Source organism: Mastomys coucha, unplaced genomic scaffold (genome assembly GCF_008632895.1).
Source record: "Mastomys coucha isolate ucsf_1 unplaced genomic scaffold, UCSF_Mcou_1 pScaffold1, whole genome shotgun sequence".
Taxonomy (NCBI): domain Eukaryota; kingdom Metazoa; phylum Chordata; class Mammalia; order Rodentia; family Muridae; genus Mastomys; species Mastomys coucha.
This window is the reverse complement of record NW_022196891.1, coordinates 77,269,687-77,294,169: the sequence shown is the minus strand read 5'-3', so window position 1 is coordinate 77,294,169 and position 24,483 is coordinate 77,269,687. Positions and strand designations below refer to the sequence as shown.

Below are 24,483 nucleotides of genomic sequence, written 5' to 3'. Positions count from 1 at the left end.
AGGTAACATTTGCTCCATGTCAAGCCGGGCAACTGCTCTCTCAAGACAAAGATCAGCTTATGGCTGGCTGCTCCTGCTGCAGGGCTGCAAGGTACAAAAAAAATTCCTTTCTGCTGGGCTGTCCATATTCCTCGTGGAACCTCATTACAGCTGTCACAAAGCGCGGGCATTATACCTTCAGAGAGGACTGGGTTGACCAAACCGGCAGAGTAAAAACCTAGACTTAATTCAATCACATAATCTCAGGATTCAATGATTCAGCTCTAAGAACCAATGAACACACCCGGCAGGCCGTAACAAGGACCAATTTACGCATGCCTTTCCCACTTTCTCAGTCTAGAGCCCCGTTTCCTGGTCTTGCCCCAACCTTACGGAAGTGGGAATTTGATTTTTATTCCTTCCTAATTAGACATCCTTCCCTGCAATAGATTATCTCTATACGGACCCTATTGGAAGAAATCTCTGTGCTAGTGTAACCTGCGGATGGTGATTTATTTTTGTAACAGTAAGATATCTAAGCCAAATGTGCCCTGTGTTTCAGTAGCTTAAACACTGAGGTCTAACGGGCCCGGAGATTCCACTTTGTTTGCCAGAGCCTAAGTGTGTGTGTTTAAGTGAGAGAAAGTGATTACGACGAAAAAACGGGGAATGTCTGAGTGGGTGAACGAAAAAAAAAAAAAACAGTTGAGATATTGCTAGAAAATCTGACTGCACGCATAGTCCTGGCGCCCACGCACTGAGGAGTGCCAGCATCCTGGGGTGAAGTGCTGAGCTTTGAAAAAACAAAGGCGCTGTGCGCAGGGGCCCTTGAGGCTGGCCTACATTTCTCGCTCCGTTTTTACAGTCGTGGGTAAAGGAAGGTCCTTTTACCCTAGCCCAAGCCGGTTTGAGTTGCCTAGCTCGGGGGTCACAGGAATCAAGACCCAGATAGGCTCGTCCAGGGCGGGCGCTGCAGATGCCATTTCCTAGCAGTGCAGCCGGGTCTGCAAGCCAGCCGCCCTGTAGGGGAAGGGTGCCACCGCGGCCGCCGCCCCGCATGCGCACCAGTGGAAAGCAGTCACGTGACGTGGAGGCGGCCCGTTACCTAGGCAACAGGGGGCCTGACCTGCTCTAAGGCACTCTGGGTGCCTTCTCTCTTAAGTGGGAGGAACAGAGCTTAGCCCTTGCACCGTGTTGTGGGAAATAACTGTCCCATCGCTGCCACTTCCGCTGGTGTTGGGAGAATGGATGTGTTTGTGTTTGGATGTCCTTATTTATAGAATAGGTACAGTACTTCCTTTTTATTTTGGGGGGGGGGAATGGGGATTGCAGGGGACCTGTGCATATTAGGCAAGGACTCTATCACTCAGCCACGCTCATTCTTTTTCTTTTCTTTTTTCTTTTTTTCTTTCCTTTTTTTTTCTTCCTTTTTTTCTTAATGAGACAGCATGGTCTTACTGTATAGCCCAGTCTCAAACTGGTAATCCTCCTGCCTTACCCTAGGGCTGGAATGGATTTTAGATGTGCATCACCATAGGGACTTTTGGGACAATTGCAAGCCCTTAACTCTCAAAGACTTACATTTTCTCTTTGCTTTTTTTTTTTTTTAAGATTTATTTATTTATTTTATGTATATGAGTACACTGTAGCTGTACAGATGGTTGTGAGCCATCATGTGGTTGCTGGGAATTGAACTCAGGACTCTGCTCTCTCCGGCCCCCACACGCTCCGGCCCTTCGCTTTGCTTTTTAAATGCCCAGATTCAACAACTTTGGGCACCAGGGCTGCTGTTGTTTTTAAGTCTCCACTTCTCAGGATGCTACACTGTCCTACTCCACCGACAGCTTACGAAGGACATAGATTTCTGTATTCAGTACCTTGGTCCTGAAACTGCTAACTTCCCCAGATTTCGGAGGACCTGCGTCTAATTATTATTTGCATGTATCTGGAGACTTTAATGACTCAGTCTCAAACTTAAATCGGTGTGCCTTCTCAGTAGTGAAAAGAGGGCTACTCTACTAATTACCAATAAATGTTAACAGTACAAGTACTTCAGAGTGGTTAGCATGTCATAAAATCCTGTTACAAATGATTAACTTAGTAAATTAGCTCCCCAATGTAATTATACATGGCCACGAAAGCACTAACGTGATTTATCTCTTAAAACATTATATAATCTAGGCTAGCCACTGCCGATACAACTGGTCCACTGACAGTTTCTTGTATATGCTGTAATGCAAATTTCCTGTATTAACCGTGTATGCGCTACCAGTGAAGGTGGATGAGACCGGAGAGAAACTTGACTCAACTTTTCCCGGCTCGCTATGAAAAACTAAGCAGGCAACAGTAGAAAATGCCCTTCTAGATCTGAGGAAGTAGCAGTTTCGGGACTCAGGTACCGAATGCAGAAGTCTCCGTCCTTCGTAAGCTGTCAGTGGAGGAGGACAGTGTAGCACCCTGAGAAGTGGAGATTTAAAATTTGTGTCATAGTTTCTCACTGGGGAAATACGCAAAGTGATGTGACAAAAAAAACTCCATAGATAAAGATGACAGAGGAAGGAGGTTTGTATGTGAGGTTAAGCAGCATGCCTGGCTAGCTGACAGCCAGGCCTGTTTCCGAAATCACCAACTACTTACACGTAAGTGATGGGTACTCCACACTGCTGAAGCCAGTGCAGCAAGAGTTTTTTTTAAGAGAAAGTCTGTAAGCATCATCCAGCCTCAGGCTCATTTAAAATCTTGAACTGGAATGACCTTTCCACTATGGGACAAACTCCTTCCCAGGCTCAGAGATTTACCACACGAGTACTTCAGTAATTAAAAAAACAATCACACAGTGCCTCTCCCTTGGTCAAGGTCTTCAATGTTTGGAGATGAATTCCCAAACAGGTAGCAAATATGGGCAACATTAGGTAACCATGTCCCACCAGAGATTCTAAGAAAAGTTCAAGGTTAGCAACTGAAAGACTTTGCACTGAGGCCACCCTCTTACATAGCCAACACATCCTAGAATTTTGTAAATATTTAGGAGCTAATTCCCTTATCACAAAGCTCACATTTTTTTTTTCTGGAAACCTTTCTAGTGGTCAGAGGGAGGGAAGACATTTGAATGCCCTACCAACTTCCTGGGTCAACCCCAAATATGAGAAACACCAGCATGCACTTCCACGCACTCTTCCCCTCAAGCTCCCATTGGGAAATCCCTGTTAGTGGTTGCTGCTTTCCTGGCCCTCCAGAGCTGGAAGGTGGGACTGCTGGGGGTTCCTCCCCATCTCTGGACCAGATCTCTGTCACTGGAATCATGCCTGAGGACCAGCCCAGGGTGCTGGGTCCCCAACAATGAAATGATGGGGGGGGTTTCTCCTGCCCTCCAACTCCCAAGCGCTCAGATGCTCGAACAGACCTGGCCCCACAGACACTGTTTCCCCATGTTCCAAGCCGCTAGGGGGATTTGAGGAGGGACCAACACTCAGCAGAGCTTGTTGCTGGCCTTACCAGAGGCACGCGAAAGATGGTTTCCCCTTCTGCGGCAGTGAAGGTCAAAGAGCTCACCAGGCCCATCCCCTGCCCACAAAACCAGCAGATCTTAGTGTTTCAGTCAAAAAAAAGCAGAACAACGTTTTTAAAAGATTAACTTGAAACAAAAGAGTCTAGGGTCACGAAATTGAACTCAGTATGTGGGATAAGCATAAAAGAGCAATAAAACTAAACATGAAACAATAGATGAAAAACATAGCGAGAGGCGCGACTAGACTGGGCAGTGGTTCTCTCCGTATGGGAGATACCCTCTTATCGACTTCCGTCCTTGGGTTCTTTGACACAAAGCCTTCTAGAAAGTCTGGAGGGTGGTTGGAGTCTCTGGTTTTCAAGCCTGCAGACTAGAATAGCTACCGTCATTTGTTGTAGAAGCCCTGGGATGCAGAACGGCCTATGAAGAGTGCCTTGCTCTGAGAGCTTCCAGCTTTCAGTGACATCCCTCAAATGGTCCTCGATCCATGTTCAAACCTCCCAGTTGGGCTAGCTCTTGAACTCTCAGATAAGGCCCAGAAAAGCCAATTGAGTACTCTGGGTGACAAGGTAAATTATATGTCACCTCCTGAAGCTGGTTGGGGACCCCGTGGGAGGAAGACACCACACAAGCCAACAGACCTTTTCCATTTCAAATTACAAAGATTCTGTGAAGTCCAGCCACTCTGTCTGGCTTTCTGGACCTGGGCATGTCAGTTGCCATTCTGTTGCAGAGGTGGACAGAGGCCAGGGAACAAGGATGGCTGGGTATGGCCACTGGCAGCCAGTTAGCACACCCAGGCACCAGCTCTCAGCTAAACTACCACTGGGAGCTCAAAAAGCATTCCTGAAAACCCAGTCTTCACAGGACATTTCCATGCTGCACAGAACCATCACAAAAAATGATTATGTATGAAAAAAAAAAAAAAGAAGAATCAGTAAAAACATTGCCCAGATGGTCTCCATTTCTAGGCTAATTAAGGACAATTTCCCGAGCCACAGGGCAGAAAACATTTGTAAATAACACAGCTGTAAGCTTAGGACATAAACACCCTGTGACCGTGTGGTTGGTGGCTGCTCCAGTCACAGACAACATGTACAACATCAGGACAAGGAAGCACAGAGCTCCTCTTGAAAACTGAAAGATTTGGAATGAAAAATATGAGACGAGTAGATCACTCAAACTACAAGTAAAACTCAGTCGCCAGGGGCCTGGAGAGATTGCTCAGTGGTTAGTGTGGCAAGCTCTCACAGAGGACTAGCATTTGGTCCCCAGTACCCTTGTGAGGTAGGATCCAGCCGTCACTTCAGGTCCAGGACATCCAATGCTGACCTCTGGCCCCTGTGGGCTCCTGCAATCCACGTGCACATACCTCTCTCCCGATACACATAAAAATAAAATAAAATCTAAAAAAAAAAAAAAAAAACTAATTGGCAGAGCGAATGTAAAGGAATGTGTCTGTAATTCCAGCACCCAAGAAGGCTGAGGTGGGAGGATCGTGAGGCCGAGGCCAGCTTCAGCTGCGTGAGGAGGCCTGAAGACGACAGCGACAACTTGTGATTGAGAAAACCCAATATTTAGACCTTGCAGGCAATGCTACAGTTGGCTCGCTTTCGGCTTTTCTGGAGTAGCATGGGAAAAGCTCTACTTTCTCTTGACCTTTGACCCCACGTGTACTAGCTGCTCTTTTGTCAAGCTGACATAAGCTAAAGTCATCATAGAGGAAGGAGCCCCAGCCGAGGAAATGCTTCTACCAGACCCAGCTATAAAGCATCTTTTCAATTAGTGATCCAGAGGAGAGGGCACAGCCCCTCGTGGGTGGTGCCATCCCTGGACTGGTAGTCTTGGGTTCTGTAAGAAAGCAGGCTGAGCCAGGCAGTGGTGGCGCATGCCTTTAATCCCAGCACTTGGGAGGCAGAGACAGACGGATCTCTGAGTTTGAGACCAGCCTGGTCTAGAGAGTGAGTTCCAGGACAGCCAGGGCTACACAGAGAAACCCTGTCTCGAAAAAAGAAACAAACAAAACAAACAAAAACAAAAACCCCAAACTAACAAACAAACAAAAAAGAAAGCAGGCTGAGCAAGCCAGGGGGAGGGAGTCAGTGAGCAGCATCCCTCCACGGCCTCTGCATCAGCTCCTACCTCCAGGTTCCTGTTTTTCTTGAGTTCCTGTCCTGACTTCCTTTGGTGATGCACAGCGATACGGAAGTATACGTCGAACAAACCCTTTCCTCTCCAACTTGCTTTTTGATCATAGTGTTTCGCTGCAGCCATAGAAACCGTAACCAACACACCATGTTATCATCTTCAGGGGAACACTGCCCAGTGACATAATAAAGCGAGAAAGAAAAGGTTACATTTTATGAATATGTTCCTACATATATGGCGACGTCTGCCACCATGGACGGTGGCAGCTCTCCATAGGAAAGCAGGATGATGTCAGCTGTAGGAGCGGAGACAGGAAGCAGGGAGATGGCTCAGTGGGTGGGGCATTTTACACGAAAGCAGGGCAACCTGAGAGCCCCAGAACGCATCTAAAATGCCCGACTGCAATAGCTCGCATCTGCAATCCCAGCACTTCTACAGCAAGATGGGAGTCCTGGACAAGAGAATCACCCAAGAAGCTCGTCAGCCAGCATGGGGTATGAAGCTTAGCCAACAGAAATGACCAAAGACCTCATGCCAAGCAAGGTAGAAGGTGAGAACTGGCTCCCCAAGGTTGTCCTCTGTTCCAACCTCCACAGGCACACCAAGGCATGACATGCCTACCTACTTGTGCACACATGCACAATACATGCACATGCATGTGAGCCTGCGCACACTCGAGCACATACACACATGCACACCCACATGCACAAATCAATTTGTGGTCCAGCAGCAGATGCTCACTGGGTATCGTTAAACATGAGGAGTGCGCAGTCCCTCCTGTGAAATGGGTTACCATGAGGTTCTTCTATAAGGCCGTCCATGGGAGACAGTTAGATCTGTAGCTGTCACCGAGGACTCTGACCAGAGCCGCACGTGATTGCTAGTATACACTCAATTAAAAAGGCAAAAGGAAACGTGTGAAATGGCACCAAAGTGATGAAGTAAGAGATAAGTTGCCTCTGGTGATGCAGGCCTGAAATCCCAATACTCAGACGGTGGCCACAAGTTTGAGTCCAGCCTAGTCTATGTAGTGAGTTCCAGGCCAGGCAAGGATATATCTTAAGACCCCCATCTCAAAAGTCCAAAATAAGGAAAAGAGAAAGAAATGAAAAAAACAAAAACAAAAAACAAAAAACTAAAATCAGATTACATTTGTATGAAACAAAATTAGATAATTTATTACAGAACCAAGAGTTAAATTATTGGGTTTTATTTTTTTAAGTCATGGTTCTCTGTAATGCCTGAGTTTTTAATGAGAAAAAAAGATTAAAAACAACCTCGAAGTCTTTCTAGAACGAGGTAGGGAGTGGTTGGAGAACCTGGTGTAGCTCAGGTGTATGTGTCTTCCCTCCAGGTACCCAGCACCAGGGACCACTCCAGCAGTAAACAGTGACAGTCGGAGGCCACTGCTGTGCCTCAGGCTGATTACATGAGAGCACGTGACAAGTTCAGCTCAAACACACACACACACACACACACACACACACACACACACACTGGAGCTATCTGCTGGGAGTTCCTGAAAATGACATCATAGCTTTAAACATCTGGGTGAGCCACCCTCTCTTCTTCCTTGATGGCTTGTTACCATGTACCCAATCAGACATTTAAGACATGCATGCAGCAGCCATCCGAGGCCACTGAAGGACATAAGGCAACCTGCCCTGGGTACAAGAATGAGTGGCAAAGGTTACAGGTCTGAGTAACAGCCTTTGCCAATGAATTAGCCAACACTGGAGCTGCCTATGCTAGGACTAATTAAGATGGAAGAGACATTTTCTGTATTGTTTGAGCCAAGAAAGTTGCAATTTGCCACTAGCCAATTGGGAAACAGGAGCAGCCTTCTGACGGCCTGGTGGGCCTCTTCAGCCCTGGGCCAAGGCTGTGGTGGGACCTTCACTGTGTCCCATCCTTGGGGAGAGCTTAGTAGAGGAGAGGTGGAAAAGGCCCTGGCACATCCATCCCAGAGTGTACACAGGAGCTATGCCTAGGCCTGGGTACACCAGCAGACGGCAGGCAGTTAGCAGCTACAGTAACAGGGTCCACACATCTGACCTGTTCCTGGGGACCTTCAGAATCCTCTAGACCACCAGCCTCCTCCTTTCTGGAGTCACCCATTTCACAAAAGCTGCTGAGAAAATACAGGATGTCCAGCTACACTGGAATTTCAGATAACGGAGGGCATCGCAGGTATGTCCCACATGGGACACTTCCCCCACCTGCCTGCCAGGCTACACAGAGATGCCTCCCCTGCCCATTGACTGTCTGGGTTGTTCTAGATGTGTCTAGTAGGACCATAGGAGGACAGATGGCGGTTGTCTGGCCTCCTGGGGTCTGGGAATGTCTGATGTGACTTTTATAGTAACAAACAAAAGTGGCAGGCAGGGCTGCAAATGTATGGGTAGAGAGGGCATTACCGCAGTCTTGAGAGGTTTGGAAACTCTGAGGTAGGCTCTGGGAAAGACCTGAGAGCGGGGCGGGGGAAGGCACAGTGGCTCCCTGACATACATTCTCCTTCCATGACAGCTCGCACTGAACCAGAAAGCAAAGTAAACCCCGTAGCCCAGGTGCCCACTGAAACGGCCATGACTCTGGGCCAAGGTTAGAAGGCAACAACAGCGAGCAGAGTGTCATTGCTTGTGACAACTGTCTATAGGCTAACCTTATCTGTGGTCACCCTTCTCTGCACCAGGCCATGTCTGCACTCACCCCAATCCCCTTGGGGCCAGGGACAATGTTTAACGTGCTTGGTGCAGCCTTGTCCCCCGTGCTTGCAAACAAGCCCTTAAATCAAGCTGACTGTGAACTTAGAGCATCATTTCCTGGAACGCGCTTTATGGTTCCTGTCCGGCATCTCTAATTGGTCCTGCCCAGGGCCAATGCTAACCCAGCACTGGGGACGCAGTAAGTGTCTGAAAGAAGTAGCTCACTGGCAGGAAGGCTCATGACCCACAAGCTACAAAGCTGCTTCCCAAGCCAGGGACAGATGAATTTGTCCCCTCCTCTCAGACTGGATAACTTCTAAGGTTTGAGGTGGAAGTGATCCCAGTAGCAATGACTCGTCCCTGATCTCAGCAACACCTTGAAATGACTTCTTGTTTCTTTTCTAGAAGCGGGAGGGGGAGACCAGACAGCCAGGCCAGAAGGAATCAGGCTGGGGCGGCTGTATCATTTTCAGGGCCCAGTGCAAAGAGACTCAGGAGAGAATGCTGGAGACGTTCTAAGATGTCAAATGTTTCCTTACCCTCACAACCTTTCTCCGTAGTTAATGTACAGTTTCTTACTCCCCATTTGTCATAGACCTTGGATGCTTTCCCACCGTGCCGATCCTCACTGGACCCTAAGTCCAGAAAGCCCCTTGGCTCAAGGTTTCCATGCAATTCCTTCCCGCCCCCAACCCCAGGGACCAGCAGAGACGAGTCTTCGCTCCCCACTGACGAACCAGCAGGTGGGTGTTCCCAAAGCCCTGTACCTTCCCACCCAGATATACTTGGTATCTGGATCTGGACTGAGTTGGAGGCCAAACGTCCCTCGATGACCCCATGTCAGGCCCTTTCTGAGTTCAGGGTGCCAGCCATTACTAGAGGAAGCAAGAGGGACGACAGGTCTCTCAGCCAGGGGGGCTCATGCCTCTTCGTTGATGAAGCACAGACTTAGACGGATAACTAAGAAGTTCTTCAGAACTGCTACAGAGCACCCAGCCCCAGGAGCAGTCGGGGCTCCCCGAAAACATGGGCCTGGATAGCCTCATCGCACAGCCAGGAAGGCTGTGTCAGGGGGAAGAATGCGTGTTAAGATGAGGAAAGAACAGGGAGGAAAAAAAAAATGAAACAAACATGAGGATTCGTTGAGGATTAAAGAACAGCTTCATCACTCGAAAACATTAGGCCAGCTCCCATGACTGTGTTCAAGATATTTTATTGTCTGCCCTCTGCCGGTTTCCTTCTCCTGGTCCTTCCACTCTGGCTCTGTCCTATGGAGTTTTTACCGAAGGAAGCTAATTCCTGGCAGTGGGTGTTACCTAGACAGACTACCCACCCTAGTGCTGGTGTGTGTGTGTGTGTGTGTGTGTGTGTGTGTGTGTTGGGGGGAGGGCAAATGGCTTAAAAGGGTTACTCAAGAGCCAAAGACACTAGTACACAACCACATAAAGAGACCTATCCTACCCAAAATGTCAGCCATGCTCCGTTTGGCAAAACCACCCAAGGGAACTTGAGGTAAAGGAAGGTCAGCTAACAACCTACCCACCAGGCCCACCCATCATTTTGTCAAAGATGCCAAAGGCCGGGCAGAATTCCTTGGGAGTGCTGGCCACGTCCTCCTCAGAGGTCCACTGCTCTAGCAGAGAGCTGGCTGACAGGAGGAAGGTGTCATTTTCTCGCATGCACCCCACCCTGTGTTTTCCCTCTTCTCCAGCCAGCTCTGCAGGGGTTCCCCGGGGAAAGGTTTGGTCCCTGCAGAATGAATCCCAGGTCTGGCCCCCAAGCTCGGGGGTGGGGTGGGGAGGTGGGGGTGCACCTCAGGAAGTCTCTCTCTCAGCACTGTGCAGCAGGCCAGAGGGTGGAAATGGAAACTTCACAAGGCAGAGGTAACCATGTGGTTTTATACATAGCACCTGTGTCTTCCGGAAACCTCAGGGCATGGGTAACAGCAGGCTTAACCGGCTCCCTCCCCTCAAAGCAAGGCTCTCTCAGAAGACAGCCCTTTCTCTAAGGCTGCTGCCCCAGCAGCCTCCAGCCTTTTCCGGGGCTTCCAGGATCCGCCCAGGCCCATGGCCTTCTGCTCTCTTGCCTTTCCAGTAAGCCGGAATCCAAAGCAGAGCGGAGGGGGAAGCAGGTGTGGGCGACCACTCCCTCAAGGCAGGCAACTGAGAAAGGCAAAGAAAACGCAGGCCGGGCCTGTCTTCCTACAGGCTTCCTATGCTCAAAGCTCTGGAGCCCAGACATTTGCAAACACTGTCTGCTGAGCTGCCTGCACAGTGAATGTCTCACAACTGAGGAAACCCATGGGGCGGGGTGGGGGGCACCCCTTGGAGGAGGAGAGATGTGCTTGGCCTGCTCCTACACTCCTCAGGCTGTGCCTCACCCAAGCCCACCGGGATGTTCTGGACTCTGAGCTGAGGCTCCTGTCAGCCTGAGAATGACCAGGCCACGGGTGCCTGCTCAGGAGGCTCTGTTCCTGGTGTGAAAAGAACAATGCGGGTCAGAGTATTAAAAAAAAAGGAGTGCCAGAGCCATCGCTGAGTGCACAGGAGCCAGAGGAGGAAGAGGTCTCAGGCATCCCAAGACAGGCAGCTGTCACTCAAGACAGTGATGCTCATCCAACTCCCAGCAACCCTCACACCCTCCCCTGAGCGTGCAAGCAGACACACCCCGCACCCACACACAGCTAAATGCACACACTCAAACACACAAACATATGCACACCACCATGGCACACATATACAAAGCAGCATGCACATGTATATTCATGCACACATGGCTCTAGCACATGCACCCAGCCACGGCACATGTGGAACAGGATACCGCCGTGCAGCTTTTTCTGGGGTGAAAGCGAGGAGCCGATGACAGAGCCAAGTGACAACTCCATCCAGGCTTCTTGGGGAGCCAGTGGGTTTATCAGGCTTCCTTGCAGGACCACAGGTGATTGAGAAGTCACCCATAGGTGGATGACAACCTTAGCAATCCTGCATCCCTGGAGTCACACTTCCTATCCATGCTCTAGCACCTCCTGAACTGTGTGTGGCAGTGTGGTGTGAGGGAGGGAGAACTAAAACCTTCCACAAGTCTGGGGACTCTCCCTCCTCTCCTATTACCAGTGAGTGTCAACAGCCCCGGCACCACCACCACCATCATCACCATCACCACCACCACCATCATCACCATCACCACCACCATCATCATCACCATCATCACCACCACCATCATCACCATCACCACCACCACCATCATCACCATCACCACCACCATCATCATCACCATCACCACCACCACCATCCTCACCATTACCAACCATTCTGTCACTGCCAAGGCCACAGGTCACAGATCAAGCACTGTGCAGGCTCACCACCGCATTCTGTCGGTTCGTGCCATACCCAAAGAAAATGCTATGTATAACATATATACAAAATACATACCATGTATACATATCCACATATACATGAACATGAACACACACACATTTCCTCAGTGATACATACAAATGACATGTACTATACATACATAGGCATACATATATACAAACATACACACACATCTATCCACACAAATATAAACAACACGTGTATACATACAGATACATATATACGTATGTGCCGCATGTGTTTATAAACTGCACGTACACACACAAGCACATAATCAACTGTTCATACATGTAGAGGCTCGGATAAGACCCAGAGCTGAGCAGACCCGGGACCCAGCTAGCTCTTTGAAGGCACCCTCCCCTCCCACCTCTGTCCTGTCTCTGGCCCCATCTCCAGACTGACTGCTTCTGTCTGGTTAGTGGGCGCCAGAGCCCACCCCACCCCACACTTAATGCCCACTTCTTCGTTCAGGAGCCGAGTGGAATCAAGTTTGGAGAACATGCTTGAGGAGGAGGGAAGTGGCAATCAACGGCTATTTTTATCTGGCATTCTGAGACCTCCATGCCCCTCTGTCAGGAGTGACAAGGACTTCGCCCTGGTCGTAGGTTTCCGGTCCCATCCCATTTTAGATCCACAGCAACCAGTTTCCTGTCTCCTTACCCCAGGGCTTGGGGGCAGAGCTGTGGCCTCAAGGAGTTTCTAGCAAGGAGAGAGAATGTATCTATCTCAGTGACCGCCGTGGCCCGCCTCCTGAGACACAGCGCCATAAAGTTATACTTTACAGTTTAAGGGGGATGTCGCTCCCACGACTCTGGTCTCAGGCTCTCCGGCTGCTCTTTCTACCGTGTGAAAATCTAAAGGATGCATCCTGGTGTCCAGTTGAGTGCTAATGTCCTGAGCCTACCTCATCCAATAACCTACCACCCATAGGCTGTATTTACACAAACAAAGCAACAAAACACCCCCCACAGTTCTAGACATTCATTTTAACTCTCAAATACTTCTAGTTCTTCCAGACACATAGTAGGGCTCCATACCCTGGCTCCTCAGTTTGGTGAGACTTGTTCGGCCGTCTGAATGCGAGCAGAAGTGTTGTGTGTCACGTCTCTGGGCTGCAGCCTCACAACTCTGCAGATAATCTGCCTAGCGAGTTCTCCTCGACATAGTGATGAGCGTCGTCAGTCTGACCGAGGCTAGGCAAGGGCAAGAGGTAGTGGAGCCATACTTGGATCGGGTGTGTGGAAAGGAAGAAAGCTTTGTCGCTTTCAACTGTTTAATGGGGAGTTGCTTGTTACCGCTTCACACTTAGCTCACCCTAATCCTGAGTAAGAACATTGCCAAGAACACAGAGAATGCAGCAATGGGGTCGGGGTGGGGGATGGAAGTGGGGGTGAGGAGAGAGAAGTCCGGAGCAAATGCCCTGTCTCAAACACCCCACCCCACGCAAGCCTGCCTTGCTTTCTTATGTTTGTGACATTTTCCTGCATGACCGGGTTAATGCCTTCAAGTTTCAGATCCATCAATACAATCTCTGAGAATATTTCTCTTTCTTGTGGCCTTAGATAGTGTTGATGGACATCGGCCCTCTGTTTCCATCCGGAGTCTATACATACCTCTACAAACTCACTTAGGGAGCGTGTGCTCCCTTCTCTGGGAAAACTAGACAAAGCAACAGCTACAGGGGGAAGCTCTACAATAGAGTTTCCTGATGAGGAGCAATAAGCTCTGCAGAGATACCTGTGAACATCCGAGCCCTTTGTGGTAGAGATAAGGTCTCACTGTGCTGCCCACGGTGCTCATAGGCTCAAACTATCCCCCTGCCTCAGCCTCCTGGGTTGCCTGGATGGCAGGTGAGTGCCACAGTCCCTAACCACCAGGAACTTTTTGGTTGACAAAATGTTCTCCGTAAAGAATGCTGCTAAACATCCTACAGTGTCTCCCACAACAACAACAACTTTTCCAAAACGCCAATAGTGCCAAGGTTGAAAAACTTAGTTCTAGAGCAAGGCCACCGGAGGTCACCTCCCGACTCTTGTGTCGCTGCAGTTTTAAGCACATCACTTTAACTTCTCAGGCACCACCTGCCACGTGACAGATGCAAAATAGGCGTCAAGTACTGTACTGCGCCCTCTGCCCCTGACATGGACATTCCTATGTCACTATCCCCAACTGCCAGTGTGCATTAAGTCTGTATAGCTCAAGTGTTAGCTCACCTCCTTCACCACCGTCTGAAAGCTAGCTCACTATAGCAAGTAGATAAAACACTGTCAGGAGAGAGAGACAGAGAGATAGAGAGACAGAGAGAGAGAGAGAGAGGGAGAAAGGGAGGGAGGGAGGGAGGGAGGGAGGGAGGGAGGGAAGGAGAGAGAGAGAGAGAGAGACAGACAGACAGAGACAGACAGAGACCGACAGACAGAGAGAGAAAGAGACAGAGAGAGGGGGGAAGGGAGAGACGGAGATGGAGAGACAGAGAGAGACAGAGAGAGAGAGAGGGAGAGGGAGAGGGAGAGATGGAGACAGAGAGACAGAGACAGAGAGAGACAGACAGAGAGAGAGACAGAGAGACAGAGACAGAGACAGAGGGGGGGAGAGGGAGAGATGGAGATGGAGAGACAGAGACAGAGAGAGAGACATAGAGAGAGGGAGAGGGAGAGATGAAGACAGAGAGAATGAATACTATCAGCCACTTTTGGTTCACTCCTTACTTTAGTTCTGTGTAGAGCACTCAAACCCTGAGCAAGAATGGTTTTAAAACCCAGAAGATAGGGCTCTCTGCACAGCTCAGTTGGTAGAGTGCTGGCCTGGCATGCACAGGGATTCCCCAGGGACAACAGAAGATAAACACACTCACCCATCTAGAAGAATTCAAGTTCAGGGCACATAACAAGGCCGTCTAGAGGAAGGGATCTGAGCCAAGGGTTTTGCTGATAACCAATCGAGGTCTTAGAGCTAAAACTCAGCGCAGGCGTAGAATTTTAATCTGCATCTCAAATAAAGCAAGAGATTCTTTTAATTAAAAAAAAAAAATCAATCGGGCAACTTCAAATCAGCTCCAGTTTCTCCAAATTTATCAAACCAGAAAAATACTCAAAGCAAACCAGGGTCTGTTTCAGTTACCCATTTGGGCTTGGACCCCCTCTCCTGCATTGACCTTGACCGCCTTGACTGCCACAATGAGCTGAGGAATTCCCTTGGGCCTTTGGGTGACTGTCTTCCTGAGACTTCCTCCTTCTAGAGCTTGGAGGCTACTTAGGAGAACCCGCTGCTCATTTCCCAGAACCCCTTCAAGCCCACGTAGAGAACAATCCTTTCTTTGTGACCACTTAACACAAGCTCTCCAAAGGCGGTTTTTCAGACCCTATGCTAAGGAACAGACGATGCCCCCTTCCGTTTCTCCGGACTCATCAGAATCTGCACTGAGATGCTTGCTTGCTTTCACACACTCAAAGCCCCACCACACCCCTGGCCAGACAGACCAAGACAAACACACTAAACACACACATGTGCCTCTCCCCTGCTTCCCGATGCAGGCAAGCGCCCCTCTCCCCCGCCCCCGGCTGGTATCTGTGCTGGCAGAGCCCTAAGAATAAGGAGAAATCCTGAAATTCGCAGCTGTGAGTTTTCACGCCATTAAAACAAAAAAAGGAGAAGCACTTCAAGAGCCTTTCGTACAGTTAAGTCACAAAACTGAATCCAAAGAGCTGGCCTAGGTGATAGAGACCCAAAGGGAGGGACCATGGGCAGAAATAGGCTTCACTCAGAGTGGAGCCTGAGTGTAGAAGGAACCCACTCTATCAGAGGAAGGGAAATGGTTGTAGAAAAGGGCCCACACACGCAACATGTGGAAGCAGAAAGGTTTGGGGAGTGTGAGTGCGCGCACACACACAGACACACACACACAGACAAAACACCTGGGCATTCTGCTCTGGATCCTGTGTCTCTCCTTTGCTGTTTTTTTGGTTTTTGGGGTTTTTTTTTTTTTTTGGTGGTGGTGGTGGTAGGGTTGCTCAGTTTTTTGAGAGAGACTCAGAAGGAGCCCAAGACAATGGCATGGGTGAGGAGACAATTTGACATCTGCTTCTTTGTTTTTTATTTTCAAGCCCAACAGCCCACAGACAACTTTCCTTAAATACAACACCTGAGTCAGCCTGGGAGGGATGCTGTGGAGACAGGGCGGGGCAGCATGGACTCCTGGGCCCACACTGCTACCGGGCTGCCTGCACATTCCAGCCACCACCAAGGGTGCCTACCAATCAGCAGCATTTTATTTTGGACTAGAAGGTTGTACGAGCAGAAAGGCACCCTCACCTATAGACCTATGAGGCAAAACTCCAAGCTTCCGGCCACACAGCTTCATTTCCACAACGCCCTGTGCATTCCCCCTCAGTGCTAGAGACAAAGACCGACGCCTCACACACACTAGACAAGCACAGACCACTGTGCTAAATCTGTCATCCAGCATTTTTATTTTTAAAAGCCACATCGCTCAACAGAAGGACGGCAGTGAGAACATGAACAGGTTATTTACCACTGTGAGCCGTTAGGTGTAAACAAATTAAAAGCACATTAGAAAGGCTAGGGGTGTGGTAGCTCAGTGGCAGAGCACCTGCCTGGCATGTATGGGTCCTAACTTCAACCCCCTCCCCCAACATCCCTAAATAAATATTTACAAACAAAAGGGTAGCCTTTATGCCTAATTGTCTGGGTGGCTAAAACGTAAAAGAGTGACAATGCCCAGTGCTGGCAAAGATGTGGAGACACACTGTCACCCCATTGTTGAGAGAGTGTAGAATGAGATACCATTCTGGAAGGCTGAAAGTTTCCTTTAATTAAGTAGGTGAACGGAAAAAATAAAGATTTTTTTTCTTTTTTTAAAGAAACCAAAGCTGAGTAAATATATGTCTCCCATGTACAGAGTCCAGCAGGGTAGTTACTGTGGAGAAATGAGTTCATGCTTACGCAAAAGCATGCATACAAACAAAGCAGCTTAGTTGGAAATAGCCCGACCCTGGACTACACACAGGCGTCCCCTCCTCAAGCCTCAAGAAGAATAGAGGTAGAACTTGAGTAACTTCAAACTCAGGAATCCCAGAGAGGCTGCCATCCCACCCCCAGGCTGTACCCCAAGGAATCCCAGAGAGGCTGCCACCCCACCCCCAGGCTGTACCCCAGGCTTGGTCACCCACAGTCCCAAATGGCCTTTCCCATGCTCACAAGGGTAACTGCTCTGCCCCCTTGTCTTTAAGAAGAGTCACAGCCATCCCTGGAGTTCACACCTCAGTGCGAACATCTCCTATGGCTAGTAAGGAACCCTAAGGCAATTGGCTACAAGGAGCATAGGCCACTTTCTACAGCCACCACCTAAGTGAGAATAATATCCATGTTTAGGTGTGGTCCTTAGGCAAGTCACCTATCTTGACCGCTTTCAATTCCAATTGGATTGCTAATGTGTTACCAGTCCCCAGCAGTGTTCACCCGACTTAAGAGCACTGACCGCTCTTCCAGAGGTCCTGAGTTCAATTCCCAGCAACCACTTGATGGCTCACAACCGTCTGTAGTGGGATCCTATGCTAAATAATTCTAAAAAGAAAGAAAAAAAGGAAGGAAGGAAGGAAGATAAAGAAGGGACCAGTGGCATTACAAGGCTCCCCTTGCTCCAGAATGCCTGGCTGCTACATTTAGGAGTGCATTTAATACACATGCTAGTACTTAATGAGGACAGATCTACCATCCTCCGTCCTCTCTCTTTGCAACAGGCAGAGTCCCTGGGGCTGGGGCTACGGAATGAGTCCCTGGGGACCTTGTCAGCCACTCGGGGCGTGGCTCTGTCTGAGCATCCAGGAGCTATGGTCTGTTCCTGTCACCCTTTCCTTGCCATCATCTGGGGGCTGCAGGGCAGCTTCCCTGGGTCACCTTTGCTACAGTTGCATCCACCGAGTCCATATTCTTCAACAAAGACACATTCGTTTGGAAGGAAAAGTCCTCTGTGCGTTCCACCTCCAGGGACAGAGCGCTGATCTCAAGCCAGACTCAAATGCTGCTGGGAGAAGCCATGAACACGCACTCTGTTCTTCCCTTAGATATGGCATTACCTATGCAACAATCAGCTCCGGTCTCTGAACCATCTCCCTGAACTCCAGCCATCTCTCCCCGTATCATCCAACACACTTAACACTAGGTCTTCCCAAAGCCACCCACTGTCACACCCCTGAGTAACTCAGGGCGTTCTCTCTCTCTCTCTCTTTCTCTCTCTCTCTCTCCCCGTTTTTTTTTTCAAGACATGGTTTCTCTGTATAGCCCCCGCTGTCCTGGAACTCACTCTGTAGACCAGGCTGGCCTCGAACTCAGAAATCCACCTGCCTCTGCCTCCCAAGTGCTGGGATTAAAGGCATGTGCCACCACCGCCCGGCTAACTCAGGGCTCTCTTGCACAGAGTCCTGCAAGTGTGTTCAAACCCTAGCTGTGAGCTTAGAACCAACCATTGTATCTGTCTGATCCTCCTCGCCTAAAGGGAGGATGGTAAGTCAAGTCATTTGCAAAAATCAAGCAATTTATACACTGCACTAGCATACGGAACTACTCTTAGGCCACAGTTGCTATCATCTGTATTTATTGTCAGTGTGCATGCTAAGGCTGGTTGGCACCTTTAGTGGCTCACGACATGGTTATTTCACACTAACCCTGTAGGGAAATTATGACTCCCAGTGAGCTCCATAAGAAATGCCAGTCTAAGTTGCCTCCGCCCCATCTCCGCCCATTGGTGTGTGTGTCCGTGCGTGTATGCACGCATGTGCACAAGCACATATGCATGTGCAGGTCAGAGGACAACTTTGGGCATTGTTCCCAGGTGCCATTCACCTTGTTGTTTGAGACAGGGTCTGTCACTTGGCTTGGTGCCCACTGATGTGCTAGACTGGCTGGCCGACAATCCCCAGGGATCTACCCAGGGATATAACCCTCCTCAGAACTGGGTTTTCCAGCATGCAGCATCACGCCTGGCTTCCCGAGTGATCGCTGGGGATCAAATTCCTTGCTCATTAGGCAAACGCCTCAACACCCTGGTCATCTCCGCACAACCCACCCTCCGCTTTTTAAATCTATATTCAGGGCTTACATTCCAAGGTCACACTGAACTATTTTCTAACGTTCCTAAAATATTTCCAAAACCAGTGAGTGTCACGTGTCCCCAAATTACAGTTAAAAGAGTGGTCTCCAGCAACCCACCATGTGATCCATTCAGGACACTGCCCCCTCCAGCTAACCCGTGAGTCCTTAGGGTTCACCATCACCACCTAAATTTCCAGAAGTCCCTCCTGTCACCGCAAAGCACTGTGACGGACCAGGAGATGTAGATCAGGCTGGGACATGAGCAAGAATGTGGAACCCTCCAGGCTGTGGATGAACCCGGGGCTTCCGACGTGCTAGGCGAGCCCTTTACCATTGAGCCATGTTCCAGCTCCAGCCTTATGGGAGTGGGTGCAGCTAAACCCTGTAAACTGCGGGAGGCAGGAGATGGCTTCCCGGAGAGATCTGACTGTTAATGAAGTGTGTAATGCCACAAGGTAAACAGTCTCCCAGATGCAGCGCCAGAAGGCTTTCAGTTGAAATTAAAACTAATCACCTTCATGTAATGCTAACAAGCTCTTTCAGGGGCTCCTTCATCAGGCCCCACCCCCCATCCTGTCCATGACAGAAGGAGCGTGGAGAAGGCAGAGATGTGCACACACCTTAGGCCTGAGACACACAGCATCCAATGAGTTCACTGCCTCCTGAACAGACAGGGGCCCTGTAGACCTTTGCAAGGTTCTCTTGACCTCCTAAGGGTTGACATCACAGGCGTCTGGGTCACATCCCAGACCGTGGCTGATGGCAAAGAGCAGCCCTGGAACTTAGGGAGTCCTGGAAGACACAGAGCAAAGTGGGCTACACAGACCACAGCTTCCCGGTCCCAAGGCCTAGTGAAATGGATAGGTGTCGAGCATCGGCCAGCCGTATGTTAAAGAAAGCACCTGCAACTCAAAGGAGCCTATTTTAACAAACATGTGACAAAGACAGTTAATCTGCATATGATATACACAGATGCACACACACATGCATACATACACGCCTCCCCCACAGGTTAATCTACACACAACACACATACGCACATGCACACACACATACTCACACACGCACACATATGCGCACACACACACATACGCGCGTGGGCGTACACACACACACACACACACACACACACACCACTACAGTGCACCTTATACCTCGGTCATCTGTGCTCACGAACTACGGAGACTCTGAAAGACATGAAGAGTGCAGAAGACTGAGGGGAGAGCAAGTAAGGGGTATGATGTCACCCACACCCCCAAACTCTGGGATTTCTGTGTGCGACGTCAGCCACTTTCCGTCTCCAAGACAGAATAAATAGGTTGTCCCCGGAGCCAGTAACTGGATACCCTGTGCCAGCAGCTGACTACAGAAGACTGTTTGTAAAACGTCACATTCTGGGTCCTAGTCACAAGAAGAGGCCTCTCCTACAAGCCAGGAACCTCCTTGACAATGTTAAACCTACTGTCTACCTTGTCCTGCACCTGAGATGCCCAGTGTGATGCGGGACACCCTTGGTGATGCTGAGCTGGGGACCCCTCTGAAGCGCGGTTCAGTGATAGAGTGACAGAAGGAATGAATCTCTCTACCCCTGGGCCATTCTGTACTGTCTTGAGTCCCACCATCTCTCTTCACATCCCACAAGAAGGCTGGTGTCCTCCTGGTAGAGGTGCAGAAACATAATCAGACCCTCAAAGTCTCAAGCAAAGCAAGACAGAGTGAGAACGTGCGTTTGGGTCTGGCTGGCTCAAGCTCTGCGTTCTCTGAAAGACCACTTACCTCTGCGCCACAGAGCCTGCCTGCTCCAGCATGGGCTTTTTATAAATATCAGCATCAGAGCTCCTGAATCTCTTTAATTTCTTAGAGAAGTGCCCAAATTAGAAATAATCCCTGGGCATCCCGCTTCACTTTCAAAAGGAGTCGGATGGCGGCAGTGGTCACAAGCCCAGGGTGAGGCTGAGGGCTGGTGCCACTGCTGCTGCCGCTGCTGAGGCGCACGGCCACCATGGACTGAGCACTTTGTGTCCGGATGGTCTACTAGGCACTTCAAATGTACCCTCACATGAGACTCAAGAGCCTTACTTGGAAACTGTCCATCCCATTTTATAGATGATGGAACCGAGGTATGGAAAGGTTAAGATGTTTCTCTGAGAAGTAAAGGAGAGAGTTCAGTTAGCCTCGACCCAGAGAATGGCCTGCTGCTTCCTACCTAGCCAGCCCTAACCTCCTCCCTCAGGTTTCTTCATAGACTGAGGCTCTGTGATATTCAGTGAGCAGAAGCCCCCTCTCTCCTTCCAGATTGTGTCCCTCTGACCAACTGACATAAGGTATGGGAAGCCCGGGACTCCACTTCAGCCTCCCGGGTATAAGAGAACAACCCAAACTCCACAGCTTCCATCAGCTGAGGCGTCATTTTGTGTGGAGTTGCGCGCACCCAGCCAGTCCTAGGGAAGGTGGCCCAAATGCAGATGGCCTCGTAGAACCTTCGAATCCTGGACAGTCTCCTCTTGAGACTTCCAACAGAGATGCCAAATTCATTAACCCTTCACCCTGTGCTCCGTACCCAATGGCGGCCGTCTACATCCAACCAAGCTTCCTGAGTTTCACACACCCACACTGATTCTTTACTCCTTAACTCATACTTAATGAATGTGCTTGGCCAGTGGCGGGATCGATCGAACCCATCGCTTCAGGATAGGTACCAGCCGGCAGGAATGGCTGTGTAAATGCCAACTATTTGGGCAGCTGCTGGAGAGAAGACTCAGATCTATGAGAGGAGATGCAGAAATTGGCAGACACAAGCAGGGACAACTATACAGAAGAGGTGTCCAGCACAGCACCTGGACACTCAAGCCACCCTTTAATCCCAGCACTCAGGAGACAGACAGACGCAGGCAGATCTCTGAGTCTGAGGCCAGCCTGGTCTACAGAGTGAGTTCCAGCACAGCCAGGGCTACACAGAGAAACCCTGTCTCAAAAAACCAAACCCTCAAGCCTGGACTACTCCGATCAGTTTTCAGACCGTAGCCGAGCCAACCAGGACAAGGCTGAAACGTGGGTGCCACCATTAAGCATCCCAGATCCTAAGAAGACGGCATTCCACCTCGTCCGTTCAGTCCTGTCTTGGGCATGGCAGATCCCTGCTTCGTGATGTCTCACTTCCTATAGCCTTCTGCTGTGTCCCTGCTGTTCACGTCCTACCGATGAGCAAGCCCTAGCCTGAGGAGTCAGTGTACCCTGGGGATTCTGGCCAGGATGGGTGCTCGGGCAGAAGATAACTATAGTCCAGCTATAGAGGAAACGGGGTGTCTATTCACTCCATATTCCTTACTCCCTACTATGCCCACGTCAGAACCAGCCCTGCTGTGGACAGAATGAATGTCTCTGACGCAGCCTTGAAAGTGCTCATTAAGCAACACCCAGTAAGAATGCCTGTACCGGTTCAGTGTTAGCCCTGGTCCACTCCTCTTTTGAGACAGCTATAAAAGTAGTGTCATAACAATCAAAATTAAAACCAATTTAGGAAGGAAAAAATATGTACCCTCTTTGAGGCCAGCAACCACTAGTGTTTCCAGTTTACCAAACCGGTCCTAGGGCTTACTCAGCTCTCAGAAGGCCACTGACAAGGGGCTTCCAAATTGCTTGGAATTAGCAAGACAGCACTGGGAACTGGTTTCTGCTGTGGCGACTGGGATGACAAATGGGAAAGGTGAAGGAAGAGGAGAAAGAAGAGGAGGAGGAGAAAGTGAAGGAGGAAGAAGAGGAAGAAGAGAAGGAGGAAGGGGAGAAGCCAGAAGAGGAGAAAGAGAAAGAGGAGGAAGAAGAGAAGGAGGAGAAGGAGGAGAAGGCAGAGGAGAAGGAGGAAGAAGAGGAGGAAGAGGAGGAAGAAAAAGAGGAGGAGGAGGAAGAGGAAAAAAGCCAGGATGCTGTGGTTCACACCTGGAATCCCAGCACTTAGAAGGTGGAGGAAGGAGGACTAGCCTGGGCTACAAGACGCCATCTCAAAAACAGACAAGCAAACAAAAGCAAGAAGGGGAGAACGGTTCATCTCCTACAGACGCATCCCTCATAGGTCACACTGAGCAACCACCTCACAGGCCTTTGTAACAGTTCCTCCCGGCCCTTCCAGCTTCAACACACAATGCCAGTGTGTTTTCCCTCCCCTCAGCTCAGTGATCTGTGTCTCAGGATTATCTGACCCTGACAAAATCTCCAGGCCATTTCCTAAGCCACTGGCAGGCAGTTGGATTTTCCACTTGGCATTGTTAGGAGATTAAACTGTAAGTCCCTGTAGCACACAGGCCTTTCTCCAGCTTCCTGCTAACAGATTCAGGTGAGATAAGGGTTACAGAAGTAATACTCCCACGTCCCTGTCCCCCCTGCCCCCAGGCCAGCACCCTCTCCCCACAGTTGGGGAGGTCTACGTTACTAAATCTGCCACTTAGATGCTAGCTCAGGAGAAGTGAGTGCCCACGTGGGCATCAGCAGGGGATTAGACAAACACCGGCTCCCACAGAACCGGGGGAGGAAACACTTAGAGGAGAGGCTGCCCAATTATACATTTCACAACCCCATCATCAATCGCCATAGCGAGGAGGAAAACAAATGGAACTGAGCCTGGCAAGAATGTCAGCAGAAATTGGAAAAACACTTGCTGGGAGCTGCCTGGGGGCGGGTGTGTGTGTGTGTGCAGTGACCTCCCTTGTGATTGTCCAGGTCCTGCTAACCAGCTCGCGGGGCATACCCATACCAAAGAGAGACTGCAGAGCCAGTGGGGTAGATGGCCAGGCACCAGCCAATCGATTCACACCCCTGGAGACCCACATCTACACTTCTAACCCCCACCACTGAAGCAGGCTGAACATTCCACATCGGGACACAAAAATGCTAAGCGCTAGCCACATACAATGCAGAGCGGCGTCTTGGGAAAGCAGCATGATTATTTATTTGTTCCGATTAAATAGGTTGGAGGAAGAGAGGGCAGGATGCAGAGAACCCTTTAAGACGGTTAATGAGAGGAAACTGCGCACCAAGCCCAAAGCCAAGGCAGAAGCACTTCATGCATGCCTTCCACGGTGCCTCAGGACCAGCTCTATAAAGTAGGGAAGAGGGATAACCTTTGGGAGGAGGACCAGCCCAATGCCTTGCACGTAGTATCTCTGGGTTAGGCCAGCCCTAATCTTGGTCAGAGGTCATCGGAAATAATCTCCACGTCTGTGCTTGTCATTCTCTATCATTTCATTTTCCCTTTCTATTCCAAATCTTACCACAAGAGTGAAAAGAAAGATGAACAGGCTAAAAGCAAGCTTCGCAGGCTCCCAGGGGGTGGTGCCTCCTCTACCACCACCCAGCATGCCCAAACCAGTTCCTGCTCACTCAGAGATGGGAAAATGAACGTACCCACCTCCCACCCAGGATGAACTCATACTCAAGAATGAATAGTAACTGGGGCTCACTAGCGCCGGCCGTACAGAATACATGACAGTTCAGACCTATAGTCATGGCTACTAGAGAGACTGATGAAGTAAGAGCATCTCAAATTCAAGGTCTGCCTGGACTATAAGATGGATCCAAAGCCACCCCAGCAACTTAGTGAGACTTTGGCTCAAAAATTAAAAGAAGAAGAAGAAGAGGAGGAGGAGGAGGAGGAAGAGGAGGAGGA

General features: G+C 49.7%; 1 protein-coding gene across 1 annotated transcript in view; it reads right to left on the bottom strand.

Moving 5' to 3' along the window:
• The window catches only part of Itpkb (inositol-trisphosphate 3-kinase B), a 94,951-nt gene that overhangs the window by 58,455 nt on the left and 12,013 nt on the right, over nucleotides 1-24,483 (bottom strand). The window lies entirely within an intron of this gene.